Source organism: Camellia sinensis, chromosome 8, assembly GCF_055761805.1.
Source record: "Camellia sinensis isolate YWXY chromosome 8, ASM5576180v1, whole genome shotgun sequence".
NCBI lineage: Eukaryota > Viridiplantae > Streptophyta > Magnoliopsida > Ericales > Theaceae > Camellia > Camellia sinensis.
In genome coordinates this window covers 43,015,061-43,037,252 of record NC_138968.1, presented here as the reverse complement: position 1 = coordinate 43,037,252, position 22,192 = coordinate 43,015,061, and positions in this window count along the sequence as shown.

Sequence of the window (22,192 nt, the reverse complement as noted above, 5' to 3'; positions counted from 1 at the left end):
AATTCCTTTACAAACCTCCTGTAGTATCCTGCCAAACCCATGAAACTGCGAACTTCTGTCACATTAGTTGGTGTAGGCCAATTCACAATTGCTTCTATTTTCTGCGGGTCCACTGAAATTCCTTCATTGTTGATCACATGCCCTAAGAAAACAACCTCATCCAACCAAAACTCACATTTCTTTAGTTTAGCAAATAATTTCCTTTCCCGAAGTATTTGTAAAACAGTCCTCAAATGATGTTCATGTTCAAGTCTATCTTTAGAGTATATCAAAATATCATCGATGAAGACTACAACAAACTCATCAAGGTAGGTTTTAAAAGTTCTATTCATTAGGTCCATAAATGCTGCCGGAGCATTAGTCACTCCAAATGGCATAACAAGAAACTCAAAATGACCATACCTCGTTCTGAATGCGGTTTTCTCAACATCCTCTGCTTTAACCTTCAGCTGATGATACCCGGATCTCAAATCAATCTTAGAAAACACCTGTGATCCCTGCAACTGGTCAAATAAGTCATCAATACGGGGTAAGGGATATTTGTTCTTTACCGTTACCTTGTTCAATTCCCGGTAATCAATACACAGGCGCAGAGTACCATCCTTCTTCTTTACAAATAACACTGGTGCACCCCAAGGCGAAGCGCTAGGCCGGATAAACCCTTTATCAAGAAGGTCTTGCAACTGCTCCTTTAATTCTTTCATTTCGGCAGTAGCCATTCTGTAGGGAGTTTTAGAAATAGGCTGGGTGCCTGGTACAGTCTCAATAGTAAACTCTATTTCTCTGTCTACCACTTCCCCTGGTAGTTCATTCGGAAACACGTCTGGAAATTCTCTAACAATAGGAATTTTATTCAATTCAACATTCACGGATTGTTCAGTCAATACATAACACAAATAACCCTGGCACCCCTTCCTGATCAATTTGCATGCTTTCATTGCAGATATCAAATATGGTGGAGGCACTACCCCATTTCCTACAAACACTATCTCTTTCTGTTCTGGGGGTCTAAACACAACCCTCTTTGTCACACAATCTATAGTGGCACAATATTTGGTCAACCAATCCATGCCCAAAATTACATCGAAGTGTCTAAAGTTTAAGGGCAACAAATCTACATATAGGGTAGCATCCTCAATATGCATGTCACAAAACCAATATATATAGTCACATAACACAGATTCCCCCGATGGAGCAGACACACATAACAAATATGGCAACAATTCTAGGGGTCTTTTCAGTCTAGATGCAAATGCATATGTCACAAATGAGTGCGTCGATCCAGAATCAATTAATACAAAGGCATCCTGATTACATATTGAAATAGTACCTGAGACAACGGTATTGGCATTCCGCGTATCGCCCGGAACGAGTGCAAAAACTCTCCCTTGTCTCACTGTATCCCCAGTAGTAGCAGATCTCAAAGTGTTTCCCGGCTTTGGGATCGATGCAGTGGAGCTAGCAGCTACCTTCCCACTATTCTGATTACAATCTCGAGCTATATGCCCTTGTTTCCCACACTTAAAACAGGCTCCCAATGCACGGTAACAGACTCCACGGTGCCTTTTGCTACAAGTGTTGCACATGGGAGCCGTGTCTCGGGAAGAACTTGAGGTAGTTGAGGAGCCCGTGTTTTGCTTTTTCAGAAATTTCTTCTTCGAAAAGAAGCCTTGTCTTTTGTTGCCTCTCCATTCGGTTGTTGGCTTAGCTTGTCTAGCTATATTAGCCTCTGATATGATGGCCCGGTCAAGCACCCCGATGTAGGTTTCCAACTTCAGGACATTCACTCGCTCTAGGATGTCACTTCGGAGCCCACCTTCAAAATGCCTTGCCTTCTTATAATCAGTGTCAATTACGTGTGGTGCAAACCTGGCCAACTCAGTAAATTTGGTCTCATACTCAGCTACAGTCATACTGTCTTGTTTGAGTTCCATGAACTCTGCCACTTTCCTATCCCGGACACATTGCGGGAAGTACTTGTCATAGAAGATTTCCAAAAATTTCGCCCAATCAATATCTCTGTGGTTTTCCCTCATCAACATCCACCATCTTCTCGCTTCATCTTCTAGCATAAAGGTGGCTAGAAGCACTTTCTGTGTATCCGAGCACGGAAACACCTCAAACAGTTTTTCAATCCCAAGTACCCAAGCTTCGGCTTTTAAGGGATCTAGTCCACCATGGAACTGTGGTGGTTTCATTTTCTTGAATTCCTTGGTGAGAGCGATTATCCGATCATCATTTTGATTATCTGGCACAGGTGGTGCCGGAGGTGGAGGTGGCGGGTGTGGTTGCTGCCACTGTTGTTGCCACTCCTGTTGCTGTCTCAAAGCTTCTGCCATTTCCTGGATCAGTCTTTCCATTCTGTCCAGTCTGGCAGTAGAGGATTCCTCTAACTCATCACCTCTGGTCCTCACCATCTGATTAAACTTGCATTATATTTCATACAAAAGATACACAAGTACGCATACACTAAGGAGCACATATTTCCAGATGATTTGCAATGCAAGTAGTTCACAACTTACGCATATAATTATTCATAACAAAACATTTAAGCATATAATCAATGCTTCCAAACTCGTACTTATCACATGAATGCATCCTAGATCTTATCTAGGCGCTTATTGCTCTTTTGGACAAGTGTGTGAGTTATTAACTCGTGCTCTGATACCACTCTGTCATGACCCGAAACCGCCCCTATGGGTTAAGGACATAACCGGCCAGTAATCCTGGGATTACCTACGGCCTCAGACCAAAACAGACATATCTTGTCAGAGAAAAGGGGCCAGACGGAAGCAATAAATAAAAACTTTGTCCATAGAGCCGTGCTTATATGCACATAACAGACCACATTTAGTTACGTTAATAACCCACAGTTCAAAAGTACAGTTTCACAGAATTCATTACAAACAGGATCATCCAAAACGAGTCAACCTATGACAGACCATTTACATAATTACATAAAGTCCCTACCGGCAAGACAAAACATAAATACATAGCTAAAGGCAAGGGTAAGTCTCAAGAGTGAGACGCAAGGCTGACTTCCTCAAAACTCGGATTTATCCTAGCAGACTTCACTGGGGCTGGGTTTGGACTTCCCTTGGCTCAGCTACAAACACATGAATGAGCGTGAGCGATAGCCCAGTGAATAATATCAAATATAGCAGTTACATAACAATATGTAGAACAACATGCTCTAAACGGCCTTGGGCCCAATTCTTACTTCTATTTAACGCATATATATAACTATACGAAATTCAAAACAAGTAACTGTAGTTCTAAACATTCTGGCCTTCGGCCCATTCGGATTTCCATTCATGGCGAAACGGCCTTCGGCCCATTCACTTATGTCGAAACGGCCTTTGGCCCACTCTTTTATGTCAAAACGGCCTTTGGCCCACTCTTTCATACCAAAACGGCCTTCGGCCCACTCATTCATGTCAAAACGACCTTTGGTCCATTCATTTCCATCAAAACGACCTTTGGTCCATTCATTCTTATCGAAATGACCCTTGGTCCATTCATTTACATCAAAACGACCTTCGGTCCATTCGTTCTTATCAAACGACCTTCGGTCCATTTATACCAAAACGACCTTCGGTCCATTCCTATCAAAACGACCTTCGGTCCATTCATTTACTCCTGTCGGACTTTTGTCCACAATCCCAATTAACAACTTATAGAGTTTATAGGGGAATAACAATTGGACATTTGACAAGCTTTCAAATATTGATATTACTCACAGTGATCGGTTTGTGGATGCGCCCTTGAGCTTGATCCTACACATTTCATGAGTACAAAAGGGTCACTAACAGTTCAATCCGTTCTTTAATTCACATATTCCTCTTTAGGCTTTATTTTTATCTCAATAACTCATTTACAAGGTTTAACATATGCCTAAGAGTACTTACAAGTGAAAGAGAACGGAAAACGAAACACAGAACGCATAAACAAAATTTCATAAAATAGGGTCCCCGCTCGAGCGTCGACTTATCCGCTCGAGCGGACCCTTAAGGCCTGCAAAAGTACTGGTTGCATGAAAATTACACTCGAGCGTTAAATAGGGCGCTCGAGCGGAAGGCCTGTCTACAAAATTCCACGCTCGAGCGTGATATGCCCCGCTCGAGCGGACATCCAACTCTGCAAAAATGCTGGGAGCACGATTTTCCCGCTCGAGTGGCCATTACCCCGCTCGAGCGGACATCGAAATTCTGGAAAACCCAGAACTGTGTTCTTGAGTTCCAACATCGAATTCAAGGGCCCCAAATGCATGATTTCGGCTCAAACTTCATATATATGTGTACTAACATGATATAGACACTAAATTACCACATATTGAAACTCAATTCCCATGAATCAATCACATGCAAACCCAACTTATACCAACTCACTTCCAATACATTAAATTCATGCATTTAAGTTTCATATCTTCATCAATCATGCATGCATGTCAATTCTTGACTCCATTTCTATTCCAATCAATGCAAATGGTGTTCATTCTCATGGAACACAACAAAAACATGCTTGCATGTAGGATTTAACACTCATATACATGCTTGATTATGCAAAACCATGGTGATTCTATACATGCATGTGCATTTTAACTTCAATTCCATCAACTGGAGTACAACTCTTGTTCTTGATCACCAATTAACCTTTAATTCACAAAATCACAAGTTCAAACTCAAGAATTCATAAACAATCACTTACCTAGAAGCTCAATCTATGGTCAGTTCTTGAGTTGGACTTCAAATTCGTAGCCTTGGGCCAAAATTACACAACTTTCTCCCTCTCTCTCTCTAACAGCCGACCTCTCCCCTTTCTTAGAGTTTGATCAGCCAAAAATGAAGGTATATGAGAGAATGAGGAGTGTAGTGCTCAAATACAAGAAGCCCCACTAGCCACATTTAAGATATTAAACAATTTGAGCACAATGCCATTAAATAATTCAATTTAATCTGGCCCGAATCAATTTTTCGATTAAATTTCACCGTAGGCTCTAAAAATTATGCCAATCACAATGGCGTAATCAATTTCGGGTTCTATGGCCGATAAGGCCCTCAATTAAATTTCCAAAGCTGATTATTCAAACAGATATTCCTACGGTGAACAGATAAAACTTCAAAATCACATATATTCACATAATGGCACATAAAATCATGGTAAACACATAATCATACTCAGTTTAAGGACCAATTGGCATATTACGGAACAGGGGTATTACAGTGGTAGTAGTGGTGTAGTGGTTGTGGAGGTAGTGCTAGTTGTTGTAGCAGTGGTGGTAATAAGGTTATAGTTGTTCTGGCGGCAGTGTTGGTGATGTTGTGGTAATGGTGGTGATGTGGTGGTTGTAGTTGTGGTGATGATAATGATGATGGTAGCATTAGCGGTGGTAGTGGTGGTGGTAGGATGGTGGAAAGGGTGGTAGCAGAAGGGAATGGTGGTAGTCGCTAAATGGTAATATTTTATGGTGATTCTATGATGGAATTGAATTCCTTAGGCTTGAGAAAGGAATGGGCATTTCTACATTTTGTTGAAATATTCATCCCATTGGAATGACTATCCCACACTTAGATAAGTCCTACCAAACAAGTGAAAGGCAATGCAAAGCTAGAATTGACATTTCATTCCAGTCCATCACATCATACCAAACGTGCAGTGTTGAAAAAATGTATTGAAATGTGTAAACGTGTTTTGAGAAATGTGAAAAGTATATTGAGATTATAAATAAATAAATAAGACAAATTTAAATTAATAAACTTTAAATTGAGTTTATAATGTATGGGGATGTCAATAAGAAGAAGAAGGTACACTTATTAAATTGGGAGACATGCTCAATAAGTAAAAAAATCAAGGGCTTAGGTTTTCGGAAAACCATCAAGTTTAATGAATCGCTTCTTTGCAAGTGGTGGTGGAGATTTGCAACCGAAGACAATGCACTTTAGAGGAGGGTTATTTGTGCAAAAATTAATATGGATCAATCTACTTGGTTACCATGTTTATCTGGATGGGGAACTTGCTCTGTTATTTGGAGAAACACTGTTTCATTGGACAGAATTAACTCTTGGGTTTTCAATCAATTCATGGCCTACACTTGTCTCAAACTTGGTGTTGGAGTTAGATTAAAGTTCTGGAAAGATGTATGGCTTACAAATTCTCATTTACCCAATGTTTATCCAAGACTTTACTCTCTTGTTGTAGATAAAGACTCCTATATTTGACACTACTCCAGAACAACATCTAACTCCAACCAACTTGTATAGACCATTGAATATAGGAGAAACTTAAGAACCTGAGAGGGAGAACTTCATTTTGATCTAATTCATTGTCTGCAATAGTCTGTTCATCCTAGAGATAGATTTAAGGATTCATTGATCTGGAAGCATCCTTCTTCATACTCTTTTATAGTCAAATCACTTTATATGGCCTTTGAAGAGTCTTTAAATCTTTCACTATTTTCTATTTTGAAGCTATGGCAGTCAATCGCACCACTAAAGACTAAAGCTTTTGGATGGTTGGCATGGTGGAATAGAGTTGTAACATCGGACCTCCTCTTCAATCGACGCATTCTGAAAACCTCTATCCCTACTTTTTGTGGTCTTGAGATGAAATCAACTAACCACCTATTGCTTCTCTGTCAATCCTCTTGGAAGGTATGGACTGGTTGTATTAAATGGTAGGGCTTAAGTTGGGTTTGGCCAAGATCTGTGCATGATCTCTTATCATGGTGGTATGGGCATAGTTTTAAGCATTTGGTAAAAACAATCTACGAAGCACTGCCATTAACAATTTTGTGGCTTCTTTGGTTAGCAAGAAATGATATATTGTTCCCAAAAAAAGAACCTAATTGGAAATAATTGATGGAATTGATGAAAGTAAAAACAACCACTTGGGTAAAATACTCGTACAGTATTAATGAGTACTCGGTGAACGATTTCATCTTTTCTCTCGAAGGAATTATGTAACAATTCTGGAAATACAGGGTTCGCTCGAGCACAAAAGTTAGCGCTTGAGCAGTCTTTTGAGGCATCCATTATCTTGCTCTACAAACATAAGATTCTGGGAGCTTGCGTTTTGCTCTCATATTTGAGGTAGGGGTACTTCTAATTTAGTATATCTATAATTTGAGATGTATATGTGGTAATTTCTTAGTTATATTGATGTATATGATGAATAATTTTGATTTGCATAAAGTATTGAAGTTTAATAGGCATTTTTCCCAAATCTTTTAAGGGTTTTAGGATGATTAATGAAAATAAAGTGGTTGATGAGGATTAGTTGGTTTAAAAATGCAAGTGAGGGGAAAATTCTAAAAATTTTACTAAATCCTAGTTTTGAATTTTGATCTAAAGAAGGAGTTTTGTTCAATTGGACCTTAAATCATGATATTGAGTTGATGTTTAGTAGTAACTGTATGTTTATTGATTTTGTTTAGTTTTAGGATTTTATATTGTGATGAAAGAAATTGGATATTATTGGGAATGTGGAAATTGGAAACCCTTTCGATTATTGGCTATGTTAAATCTTTCTTGTTGTAATGAATAAACCTTAGATATGTTGAAATATTTGGAAATTCTTACATCACATTACATTTCATGATTTTGTTCCATGATGGATTCAACTTCTTGGATGTTTAGAAGCATTGAAAGAGGGTAAATAGCATATGACTCCATGTAGTAAAGTCAGGTTTTGGAAACGGGTTGAGTATTGTATTGGTACTCGCGTGAGAAATCTAGGTGTCCAATTACCCTGTCTTGTGCTTGATGTCGAATGAATGTGATATAACGATTCTAGTTTAAACCCAACCCATTTCTTACTTTTGGATCCGAGAACCCGTGTACTTAGCTGTTGTCAATCTCTTTTCCATCTTGTTGCTTGTTGAGTTTGGCTATTGAGAGTTTTCGATTGTGTTTGAAACAGGTTGGGAAGTTAGTTTTTCAAGGAGTTGTTGCTCATAATTTTGCTTGTTCGCTCGAGTGACCATACCTGCGTTCGAGCGGTCTTTTACAATCTGCAAAACTACTGGGAGTTTGATATATTCACTCGAGCAGTACTTCTTGTGCTCGAGCGGTCTTTTGCAGTTCTGAACTTCTTGAAGGGGGTCATTGTTCGCTCGAGCAATTGTGTCTGTTGTTATTCTTGCGCTCGAGTGATCTGTGCATATATCAGTCCGAGATAATACTATTTTCAGTCACTTTTTCACCTCTCTCTCTCCTTCTCTAAACATTTCAAAACCCTAGATCTTCACTCACTCTCTCTAGTTCATGTACTCTATCTCCTAATACTCTCAATTCGTTGATTTCTTCACCCTAGTCCTTTAGAGAAAAAGGTAGAGCACATCGAGGGCTTTGCTTTAATCGGAGTATTTATTGTTTTCGGCTTCCCCAAAGTTTGAATCTTATTCTCTCTTGTCTTTTACTTGGAGGTAAAGATTTTTTTCACTCTTTTATATGATTTTTAGCTTAGTTATTTGCTCTTTGAAAAGGGTTAATGATTTAGGGATTTTTAGGAAAACCTAGGGTTTGAGTTTGAAATCAAAAGAGGAGTTTTTCAAATGGGTTCTTGAAAATGGTTGTGGGGATATGGGTATGAATGAGTTATGTTAAAATGATGGATAATTTTTCTTAAAATTGATTTTGTAAGAAAATGGGTTTTTGCCCTAAATTTTGGATATTTGGAATTGTTAAGGGAAATGAAAAATGATGTTGGATTTTGTACAATTGGAACAATGTTTATGTTGATGATAATGATGGAGTTGGATATGTAATATCACTCCCATTGTAAATGATGAAATTATATCTCTTGGTCGAAAACTATTTGTTAAATAAAAATATCTGTTTTGGGATATCGGTGGAGAATAGTCTTGATTATTGTAGAGATTGCATAAGGATTAAGTTAAATTGAAACTAATTTTTCATACATTGTGCATTGAGCATCATCTCTTAATAAACATTGTAAATGTATTGGTTTTGAGAAAAAGGGGTGAATACTTTGGTGAATCTGGTTAGGGGGTGTGGTTGTGGTTATGATGCTAGCCTATGTGTCCTTAGTGAAAGTCCAGAAACTCGTGCGGTTAAGTACTAATCCTTCTGGTTAGTACCGGTAAAATGGCTTTGGTAATGCTTGTATAGCCTACTTGTAGCACATACATAGAGATTCCCAATGTTTTGTATCTACTGCCCTATTTTCTGTATAAAAAGATTATTTTTCATGAATTCATTTATAATCTGGCATTGCATTATTTTGAGATGGAAAACGAGAAATGTTTGACAAATGGCATGCGTGTGCATTCACCTTATAATTTCTAATATTCATATGCTGTGTTGGAGTAGGTCTATTGGGTTTTGACTCACCCTATGCGAGAAACAACTTTCAGGTGCTGATGATATGCACCAAGGACGTAGCTTGGAAGGACATGGAGCTTAAGACTTCATTTTTGTTTTATTGATGTAATTATTTTTGTTTAAGCCTCGAGCTTTGCTTGTATTGAGTTTAAACTTATTTTGTTGTAATCAAGCATCAACTTGAAAAGTTATAGCCATTAGGGAATATAATTATTTGATTTTACTTTTACTTTAAATCATGTATCCATGTGATATGCTATAGATTCAGAATCTAGGATTTATGAATATATATCACATATGTCATTTTCTGTAATGATCAAAGATATAACGAATAGATGATATGATATTGTTGAACAATTGTAGCAATGTTATGAGATAGGTTAATGCTATTTAGTTTGGGGTGTTACAACTTGGTGTCAAAGCCTCCGGGTTTGAATACTTTGGGATCGTGGTATATGGTTTTTACCGCAATGGGTTCTTTTGTTAGATGATATTAGAAATAGACGTGGTACACTATATGATAACATGCTTATGTGACTAAATGAGTATGGGATTTAATTTCTTAGATATTGATTGGGTCTATGAGTTTCTAGAAGTTTTGTTAGAAGAGCCCTTGATCACTACTATTTCTAGCTGGAACTCTGGAAATGTTGCAGGGCAATCACTATCTAGAAAGGAAGTTTGTTGTGATTAGGTGCTTATGTGAAGTGAATTAATTGTTGTCCACAGTATTAGGACATGAGTGAATTAACTTTGGCACATTTGTAAATGTGCTTATTGTGTTACCTTTATTAGGATGTCAAGACGTGGACGTGGTGGTGGTAAGTATGGTAAGCCTAGGCGGCATGAGGTGCCTTTACCGGATAATATTTTGACACAGGAGGAGGGAGTTGGTTAGGCCAACGTGGCCAAGCCAATTGGTCAATAAGCCGTGGGCGTTTTGGCCCGGGAAATGGCTAGTGCTTTGTAGGAATCCATGAATATTCTCAAGGCTGAGAATCAAGTCCAGGCCCATCTTGCCGAGACAGGGCCGTCTTTTCTGAAAATGAATTTCTTCCGCTCGAGTTTTTAGGAGATCCGAATGAGCCACTGAAGGCAGATGAGTGGCTAGAGCAGATGGTGAAGACGTTCGAGATGCTTGGCATCGAGGACGATGGTTTGAGAGTGACCTTGGCATCTTTCCAACTGAAGGGAGATATGGGTCAATGGTGGAAGTATGCGAGAGGGCGCATTGGGGTGACTTGGGAGGCCTTTGTCAATGCCTTCCAAGATAAGTTCTTAACTCCTATTTCTAGGAAGAAGTTGAGGGATCAATTCTTGAAACTCAAACAACTGAGCACGCCTATAGCAGAGCTTGAGGCAGCCTTTACTAATCTCTCTAGATTTGCACTAGAACTTGTGGCGACGGAAGAACGCCATTGTATCAAGTTCGAGAAAAGGCTAAGGATTAGGCTTCTTTTCAAGGTGGTCGAGTCTATGATTAAGGATTATGATTGTCTTGTGGAGGCAGCGGCTCATCTAGAGACCGTGATTTAGGCGAAAGAGGGAAAGATAAGGGGCTCCAAGCAGAGGAGTCAAGAGGTTCAGGAGGAGACTCGGGACAACAAGAGGCAGAGGGGTTACACCCCAAAGCAGTCCCAGACAGCACAGTTCAGATCCATTTTTCATGTACTGAGTTCTGGTGCAGAGAGAGGTAGTCAAGCTGTGATCACTTGCTTTAAGTGTGGTCAACTGGGCCACAAGTTTTCAGTTTGCACGCAAAGAGGAAAAGGGCAGCAGTCTACACCGTCTATGGCTCGTTCACAGAACTAGAGTTAGGGGAAAGGGCAACTGCTTACCTATTATCAGTGTGGACAGTCGGGCACTTGAGGAAGTTTTGCCCTCAAGAAGTGGCACATTTGGTGTGTCCGGTTCGAGGCAAACACAAAGCCATCATATAACGTTTCTAGTGTAACGCCCTCAAAATAACTACATTAAACCCATCAAATAAATATGCATTGATATATAAAAGTCCCACAACCTTACATTCATCAGAGTTTCATTACAAAAGTATTACATGTTAACAACAAAAGCAAAATGCCCTACGGGCTTACAGCTTTCCAAGTTAACACTTGGTTACAACAAAAGAGTACTAACTCATTTACATATTTAGCCCTTGGCTTGAATTTACATGTAATACATCCAAAATAAAACGACAAAAGTATGTCCGCCTCTAGCCTCCCAAGCTATGTCTTTGGAGGTGGCATGCTACCTGTACCTGAAAATGATATTCCCATATAGGGTGAGCCACAGCCTAGTAGAAATACACTAAACCAACCATGAACAATGACTAAAAGATTAGCAATTGATAGATAGCCAACACTGATACATTCACATAAATCATATATTTATGTCATACGACTTATGAGTCCAAGTTGCTTTTCATTTTCCCTTTTTCAACAGATAAGCATATTAGCTCTATCATCCTCTCAACAGATATGTATAAAAACTATATCCCACATTCACAGATAAGCATATAAGCTATATCCACATTCTCAACAGATATGTATAACAACAATATCCCACATTCACAGATAAGCATATAAGCTATATCCACATTCTCAACAGATATGTATAACAACAATATCCCACATTCACAGATAAGCATATAAGCTATATCCACATTCTCAACAGATATGTATAACAACAATATCCCACATTCACAGATAAGCATATAAGCTATATCCACACTTCACAAAGATAAGCATATAAGCTCTATCTTCACTTCTCTAGACAAGCATATGAGCTGTATCTACGGAGTTCATCCCCTATCTCCTCCCAACACTATCCGGTTTAGAGGTACATCCCCCATCTTCCCCTAAACCGCGGAGTACATCCCTCATCTCTTCCTCTACACATAACGTATACAAACACATTGGTTCTATATACAATCACTCAATACATACAGTTAATGTATTCTATCAACCGTCAAATCCCATGACACATTCCATTGATTAGTTTCCGTTTGCCTAATCATCATGCATTGTCTACAACAATCACGACTATCCTCCACCGATAGCCCAAAGCAATTATTTCTAAGCAGAAAATAAATGCACAAATGGATATTCAATCAACATTTCAATTCGGTGAGTGATAAATAATTCAACTACACCCCTTTTTCCCATACATTCCCAATCTCAACAATTCCATTTCATTTCCTCATTTCTCACAATTAATTATCTCAATTAATCAAACAATGTAATTAGGTCATTTTCCATAATTACCAACCCAACCCTTAGGTCCCATTTTCATCAATGATTCAACATTTATTCCATTTCTCTATACCAAACATGCTTCTAGGTTTATTATAAATAAAACCCCAACTTTTGTAAAATAACACAAAAGCCCCAAACTTTCACAAAATTACCAAACCAACCCCAACATCTCAAAATACCAAAATTTAAAGACAAAATCCATAGAGAGGAGTAGGATATCCCTACCTCAAAGTTTGAGCTCCAAAGGAGATGAAGACCAAAATCAAAATGCTCCAAAGACCAAGATTCTCGGATGAAAACGACGCCCTCGACGATCAACACGACTTTTACAAAGGCCGAAGGTGAGGAACTCACCCTAGCTAGATCAAAATCTAGAGAGAAGACAAGATTTTAGAGAGAGGAGCTCTCAAAATGGCTTTTAGAAAAAGTAGGAGAGAGAAAGAAAAGCAAAAAGTGATTTGAAATCACCCAGCGGATAACTCATATACGCATGACCCGCTCGAGCGAAGAACACGACGCTCGAGCGCCAAGAACAAAAATCTGGACACGCTCGAGCGTAATAAGGCCCGCTCGAGCGCCAAGACACAAGAATAAAGCACTTCCGCTCGAGCGCGAAAACCAGTCCGCTCGAGCGTGGATTTCCCCCTCCCAGAACTTATACTCTGGAAGTACTACCCGCTCGAGCGCCCACCGACCCGATCGAGCGTAAACAAACCCGCTCGAGCGCAAAAATCACATCTGCAGAAGTTTTGCAGAGACACGAAATACTGGAAGTGTGTAATCCCCGCTCGAGCGCAAGAAGACCCGCTCGAGCGGACAGGCCAAAATCTGGGCAACTAGTTTTTGTTTCTAAACTCAACCAACCCATAACAAACCTGCCCAACACATCCTATAACTCAAATACGAAGTAAAAAGGATGTAAACAAGATAATAATCATCTACCAACATCCACGGACACATGTCCGGATCACTGTTCAACAAGGGTAAACCCGGGATCGCTATATCTAGTTTGGATGTTTTGGATCCAGGTTTTATTGTCATATATAGTTATCCATGTCTTGTTTCCCGTTATATCTATTTGAGTTTGGCTTTTGGGATGTGTTGATTGCGTTTAGAATAGGTTGGTAGCTTGTTTTTCAAACTTTTGTTGCCCAGATTTTTGTTCTTTCGCTTGAGCGAAGCTTCTTGCCCTCGAGCGGTCTTTGTGAACCTCCAGTACTTTTGCAGGTCTGTGAAATTACTGGGAGTTTGTATTCTTTGCACGAGCAAACCTTCTTACGCTTGAGATATGGTCTTCTATCTGTAAAACTACTGGAAGTTTGTATTATGCGCTCGAGCGATAAAACTAATTGTGTCTGGTCGCTCGAACGACACATCTTACGCTCGAGCGAATTGTGCGTATATCAGTTCGTAAAATCACTTTTCTGAGTCACTTTTTCACCTCTCTCTCTCTCTGTCTCTCTCTCTTTAAATATTTAAAACCCTAGGTCTAGACACACTCTCTCTAAAATGTATCTTCTTTCTACAAAAACACCAAGATCTAGTGATTTCTTCACCTTGTTCCCTTTGTTAAAACGGTAGAACACTCTGTGGGCTCTCTTTTCATCCGAACAAAAGTGGATTTCGGCTTCTTTGAGATTCTCCACTCTCTCTATAGCGACCTTGGTTTTGACCGTCTCTTGTGGTGTTCCAGACTCGAGTTTGTATGGTTTGGTTGGTGGTTCATGTCTTACTTCCCTTGTCTCCCCTTAATGTTGGTTATTGGGTTGTAGTTGTGTGTTTGGAATAGGTTAGTTGCTTGTTTTTCCAAGCCTTTGTTGCCCAAAATTTGGCTCCTGTGCTCGAGCGGGCTTCTGAGAATTTGGCTCTTCCGCTCGAACGGGCATTCGGGTGCTCGAGCGAGGACTATGTCTGCAAAAATACTAGGAGAGCGTATTTCACGCTCGAGCGCAGGGTTTCACGCTCGAGTGAGAGTCTGTGTCTTACGCTCGAGCGGAACTTTCCACGCTCGAGTGGACCGCGTTATAATAGATCGTGAAAGTGACATTTCAGATCACTTTTCTACTTTCTCTCTCTCTCTCTCTAAAAGTCTCCAAATCCAGATCTAGAGTCTCTCTCTTTCTAAAAACTCACATTCTCTTTTTGATTTCTCTAAATCCATTGGGATTTTGGCCATAGTTCCTTCATCAAAGTTGTGTAACTTCTCGAGGGTTTCGTTGTGTGCGGTGGAGATTGAGTTTCATAGTCGTTGATTTTGGAGGTTTCAACTCGTTTCTTTTTCTACACTTGAGGTATGGATTTTCTACACTTTAATATGGCTTTTAGCTTAGTTATTTGCTATTGTGTATAGATAATGAGATTTGGTTGTGGTTTGGACAAATCTAAGTTTTGGGTGTCTTATGTAAAGAGGGATTTTTGATGAAACTGGTATAAATGGGTTTGAGGTTTGAATACAAAGTTGTATTGCACCAAAATAGTTGTTTTTGGGGTTTGGGTTGATATTTGGTAAAAAAGGGAATTTTGCCCTAATTTGATTAAATCATTATTTTGCATAAATAATGGGAATTGACATTTAAAATGTGAAATTGGAAGGTTGTGGTTATAATGGGTGATATTGGATATGTATTATCTCACCTATGAAAGTTTTGAATAAACTATTTATTCCAATATTGAACATCACTTTAGAAATAATTGTATTGGACTATCGGTGGAGGATAGATATGATTATTGTAGAAATTACATGAGGATTAGGCGATTTAATGCTAATCCATTGTTGATGACATTGAATATGACTATGCATATAACGACATTGTATACATATGATTATTGGAAGGAGAAAGGGGATGTATTCCAAGTGTGATTATGTTTATAAAATACATTGCATATATATGTATTTGTTTGGGAGGAGAAAGGGGATGTACTCCATGTGTATTTATGCTTATAAATATATAGCATATGTATATTTGTTTGGGAGGAGAAAGGCGATGGACTCCATTTAAAGAAAGTTGGCCGGAGTGTTCAGGGTGAAAGACCCGAAAACTTATATATAAATGGATGCCGGTTCCCTCGGACGAAATATCCACAAAATGGTATATTTGAGAAAAATATAAATGGGTGTAAAATGGCAAGTTTGAAGTGTTTATATGTGTTTTGCCAAATTGGAAAAACATTAAATTGTAGTCTCATATTGGTTGTTGAAAGATAATGAATTTAACTCATGAATTGAGTATCATATATGAATTGGAAATGAATTGATGGAAAATGGAATAAGATTGGCCTTAGTGGCATATGGATATCCAGGCCTTGTGGTTGCTTCCATAATCGGTATTGTTTATGTACATGGTATTTATACCTTTGCTAAACCACGTAAATTGTGTTGGATTATCTCTACTGGGCTGTTAGCTCATCCTATACGGGAATATCATTTTCAGTTGCAGGCAAGATGTTTCCTCCAAGGCAATATCATGGATGGACTTTCGGGAAGCAAAAAGCTTATTATTTATACTTTATGTGTGTCTGTTTGTTATTTGTAAAGCCAAGGGATTAAGTTGTAATGAACGAGACTCAATTTGTGTAACCAAGCAATGACTTAGAAAGATATAAGCCTATATGGTATTTAATTGGTTGTTAAATAGTAAACTCTGATAAATGAAAGTACTGTATTTATGTTATATTCTTCCGCATGATAAATAGGTTTATTGTATTATTTTGGGGGCGTCACACTCTCCTTGGTCTTCTAACTTCGAGGTTGAGATTCTCCACATTCTAGTATAGGTTTTGCTTTTGCTATTTCGAAAGATTATAGTGGTATGGGGGTTTTTGGCAAAAACCTAGGGTTTGAAATCAAAATGTAAAACAGCGATTTTCAAATGGTTTCTTGAAAAAGGTTGTGATTATGAATTTGGAGTTGATATATGTTGAAATGAGATATTTCTTGCATTGAAATGGATTTTCAAAGAGAAATGGGGTTTTGCCCTAAAATGTAAATGTTGAGATTGTAAAGAGAACATGGAATTGATATTAGGAATTGTGAAATTAAGTTGATAATAATGATGAGGGTAGAGTTAGATATGTATTATCACTCCCATTTGAGAAAAAGTGATCTTTAATAGAAATTTATTTAACTGTTAGATATATTTATTTTGGGTTATCGGTGGATGATAACTATGATTGTTGTAAAAATTGTATGAGGATTAGGTGAATTAAAACTAAATTCTCATCCATTTTGTATTGAGCATTGTCGCATACTGATTAATACATTGAAAATGTATATGATTTTGAGAAAAATGTGTAACAACCCCGATCCATAATTAATTACTAATCCATAATTAAGGATGTTAATTAAGGGATTAAAATAAATCATGTGTTTATTGTGTATTTTAAATGCTATTTGGCTTTCTATCTATTACTCGTAGAAATATCTGTCTAGAATTCTGCTTCGAACTAAAAATTGAAAGCCTTATTGACATCCGAAATCGGAATCGGTTACATTAATATGTTATTTGGAATTTTTAGAGTCATATGCCAAATTTAATTAAAAATTGATTCAGTTCAATTAATTAAGTTGTATTTAAGTGGTTTAATATTCTAATTATTGTTGTAAGCCACTATAGCTATATATATTGAATCTTAAGCTCACTTGAACCCATTCTTGAGCCTTCTTTATTGCAAAAATCTGAGATCATATTCTAGGGAGAGGGTGAACTCCATCTTAGAGAGAGAAAGCATAGAGATTCAAGAAGAAGTTGGAGGTTTTGCTAGGTTTCATCAATAAAGTACAAGAATCTAGCTAATTTAAGGCTTTCGGTAGACATCCAATCCATAATTCTTGAGGATTATATGAATCAGAGTTGGAATCATGAATTATATGAGATCATTTGTATGTATTTTGATAATTAAAAGCAAGAAAGTGAAGGAATTCTACATGCATGTAAAGTTATGTTGAATTTTGTCATAATGAGTTTGTATTCTAGCATCTATGTTAAAGTTGTGAGTTAGTTTGTACATGCATGTCTCATTCAACATGTTTAATCCTTAAATACATGTTTTGGAAGGTAGTTTCTTACATGCATGGAGCCTTGAGCTCAAATTTGTTGAGCCATGAAGCTTGAAAAGAGATCATGTATATGCTAGCACAATTCTACATTGTTGAGTTCCATTTTCCACAAATTCTTACATGCAAGTGCATATCTTTCCTATGTCTAGAGAGCTCACTGTGATTTTACATGTAAACACTTTATTTGTTCATGTTTTGGAAGTTTAGAATTCCAAATTAATACATGCATGTTTTATACATAAAGTCTCAAGTTGATTTGAACAATTGGCTTGCTTTTGGGCCATGATTTTGTTGATTTTGCGAAATGATCTTTAATTCATGATGTTTTCTAAGTTTACAAGTGTTTTCTCAAGTTTTGGCCCAAAAGAATGAGTTTTGATGCATTGGAATTGAGTTTTAGAGCGTAGAGAGCAATCTAGAAATTCCAGAATTCGCACTCTTTGCTCGAGCAGTGACAATTGCGCTCGAGCACAGAATGCAAGCTCCCAGAAGTTTTGCAAACATGAGCACTCCGCTCGAGCGACATAATCTATGCTCGAGTGACTATCCTTAATTTTGAACCTTGGCTCGAACGAAGGAAGTTGAGCTCGAGCGTAAAATGAATGCTCTCAGAACGTTTATAGACCAAGGGGTCCACTCGAGCGACCAAAGTTGCGCTCGAGTGAACTGCCTTGTTTCAGAAATTTTGATAAGTGTTTCAAAGTGTATTTTGGCATCCTCATTACATCCTAAGCATTCCTAAGCCTTAATTAAGCCATAATAATGAAGATATGAATTAAAAACACACTAAGAAAGAAACGTACTAAGTTAAGAGATTACAAAGAGTGTGTTTCAATGTATACAAGTGTGTGATAAGAAAGAATAAGAAGTTAATGTAAAGAAAGATAAGCTGTGATGGCCTTATAAATGTGTAATGATATGACGTGTTTTGTGCTATATACATTTTGATTGTAGGTCAAGAATTGGAGACCAATCAACTGTTTTTGGAAGTCCACTATGAGTAACGTTATTATAAAGATATGTTCATATGAATTATGTTCCAAATGTGTTTTGATAAGTTAAGATTTTTGAAATGATATTTGTTTACGTGAACGAATATCCTATGTTTGAAATCTATTATGCCATCCATAGATAGTCCCAAGTCATGGGGGACAGCATGTTAATGCGGGTCCATGACATATATGTGATTACGAGATCTCATTAGCCACTTGTCAAAGTGGTGATGTGTTTAATCGGTATCTAGAACCGATTACTCTAGTCAGATGACGATGTGATATGTTCTATTAGATGTAACATTATTATATTCAGATATGAGAATGGATTCGAGTATGATATGTTTTATGAATATGATATGTTCGGAATTCGTTCACTAACCTCTTTACCTTAGTGTTATTTACAGGATTTTAGCTCACTGTGTGTATATATATGTATAGAAGAGCATTATAGAGATCAGGCTTGAAGACTTTTGCTTGGATCTGTGTTCTGTTGTTAGCCAACCATTGTGCCTCACATGGAGATTCCTGAAGAGTCGCGTGTTATAAGCTTCGGTTGTTTCTATATATGAGACTTTGTTTGTTTTTGTTGGTTGTACTTAAGATGCTACAATTAGATGTGTGGGAATAACGTGTGAATGACTTTTGGAAATGTGTATAAAGTGTTAAGTAGTATTCTGTTTCATATAAGTCTGCACAGCTCATTAGACGATTACATTTATGTATTTGCTTCTGCTAACCCCTTATTTTGTGATTCTATTTCAGAGGCGTAGGTAATCTTAGGATTACTGGCCGGTTACGATGCTAGACCTATAGGAGAGGGTTTAGGTCATGAAAAAATGGGTAAAGTTGGGAACAAGGTGTGTACTACCAAAGTTAAGTTGGTTTGTGTGTCTTGGGTGAAAATCCTGAAAACCACGCTTATACATGAGTGCCAATCCCGCGGACGAAATATCCGTAAAATGGCAACAGTAGTGCTTACAGAGACTACATTTATATGGGTCCCGTTTAACGGATTCCAGCGGATGAAATATCCTTGAAAGGTTATACTTGTTTGAGATTCCCAAAGTTGTACTTCACTACCCTATATACTATTGTAAAAGAAATGATTTGATGAATTGTGATATAAACTTGGTATGGCATGATTTTGAAAGGAAATGTAAAATGTTTTGGCATGGGTATTGCAGATGCATTCACCTTATGGCTTTATCAAGGTTTATACATTATGTTATAGTATTTCTACTGGGCTTTGACTCACCCTATGTAGAAAAACCATTTTCAGGTGCTGGTGATCTGCCTCCACCAAAGGCTTAGTTTGGGAGAACTGTGGAGCTGGAGGCTCATCGTTGTTATTTTGTATTTAAATTTTGTACAAGCCTAAGGTTTTTTCTGTATTGAGCTTAAGACTCACTTTTGATGCACCCAAGCATTGACTTGGAAAGATGTAAGCTATTAGGGCACATGGTTATCTGCTCAGCTTTCCTTTCTTTTCACTATCTTATAACACTTGTTGTAGATTCAGAATGTACTGTTTATGAATACATATCGCATGTGTCACTTTTTGTATAATGAAAGCTTATCATTTCATTTATGTTGCTATTTATTAGTTGTTATGAGATGGGTATATTGTGTTTATTTTGTGGCGTTACAACTTGGTATCAGAGCGTACCGGGTTTGAATACTTTGGGTACGTGGGAAGTGGTTATTACCACAATGGGTTTGTCTCGCTTGATAGAGATATTTGTGTACATGGTATGCTTATGTGATAACATACTTATGTGGTTATATAAGTATAGGATTTAGCTCCTAAGATATTGATTGGGTCTACAGGTTTCTAGAAGTCCTATTAGAAGAGCACTTGATCACTGCTATTTCTAATTAGAACTCTAGCAATGTCACGGGACGGTCATTATCTAGGAAGGAAATTCATATGTGTTTAAGTGACTACGTGCTTACATAGAGTGAATTACTGTTGTCCACCGCATTAGGACGTGAGTGAGTTAGCTTTGGCACATTTGTAAATGTGCTAATCTCTTTTGTTACCTTCATTAGGATGTTAAGACGTAGACGTGGTGGTGGTAGGCATGAAGTGACTTTACTGTATGAGATTCCGGCACAAGAGGAAGAGGATGGTCAGGCCAATATGGCTGAACCAGTTAGTTAACAAGCCATGGCCGCTTTGGCCCGTGAGATGGTCGGAGCTTTACTGGAATCTATGGACATTCTCAACACTGAGAATCAAGTCTAAGCCTAAGTTGCTAAAGTAGGGTCGTCCTTCTTGAAGAGGGAGTTCTTCTGGTCCAATTTGGACAATATTTTAGGTTATCCTAAGGAGCCACTGAAGGCGGATGAGTGGTTAGAACAGATGGTGAAGACATTTGAGATGCTTGGCATTGAAGACGATGGTTTGAGAGTGACTCTGGCATCCTTCCAGCTAAAGGGAGATGTGGGTCAATGGTGGAAGTATGCGCGTGGGTGCATTGGAGTAACTTGGGAGGCTTTCGCCGATGCCTTCCAGGACAAGTTCTTACCTCCCACTATTAAGGAGAAATTGAAAGACCAGTTTTTTAAGCTCAAGCAGTTGAACACACCAGTGGCCAAGTTTGAGGCCATATTTACTAGTTTGTCGATGTTCGCACTAGAACTCGTGGCGACTGAGGAGCGCCGTTGTATAGAGTTCGAGAAGAGATTGAGGACCGAGCTCATGTTCAAAGTGGTCGGGTTAATGATTAGAGATTATGGACGCCTTATGGAGGCGACGACTCATCTTAAGACCGTAATGCAAATAGAGAATGAGCGAATGAGGGGCTTCAAGATGAGTTAGGATGTTCAGGGGGACAGTAAGAGGCATAGGGGTTCTACTCCATAGTAGTTCCAAAGAGCACAGCCTAGGTCCACTTTTCCAGTACAGAGTTTGGGTTCTGGAAGAGATGGTTAGAGAGATTTCACTTGCTTTAAGTATGGCCAGTTGGGCCACAAGTCTCCAGCTTGCCCGCAAAGGAGAGGAGGGCAGCGGTCTGCATCGTCTTCGGCTTGTTTTTAGAGCCAAGGTCAGGAGAGAGGGCAACCACCTATCTGTTATCAATGTAGGCAATCAGGGCATATGAAGAGGTTTTGCCCACAGATAAGTGGCATACCAGGTACGTCTGGTTCGAGACAGACACAGAGTCACCAACCTGTACAATCAGTTCAGGTCTCAAAGGCCAATCAGGGAGCCTTTTCAGCTCAATCAGTGCATCAGACTTATGCTCTGAGGGGTGAGCAGGTGGAACATAGGCCTACAGGGCATGCGTATACTGTTACCATGCCAGACTTAGTGCCAATGCCTTCAATTATGAGAGGTACTTTCTTGTTATGAAATTCTATTGCCAACGTGTTGATTGATACGGGTGCATTCCATTCTTTTATTTCCTCTGCATTTGCATCGTCATTGGGGTTAGAATTGGCTCGGTTAGCATCTCCATTTAGTGCAGAGTCATCTATTGGTGGTGAGATTGTCTTGGAACAGGGGTGTCAGGATTGTGAAATAGAGGTTGTCGGTCGTCGACT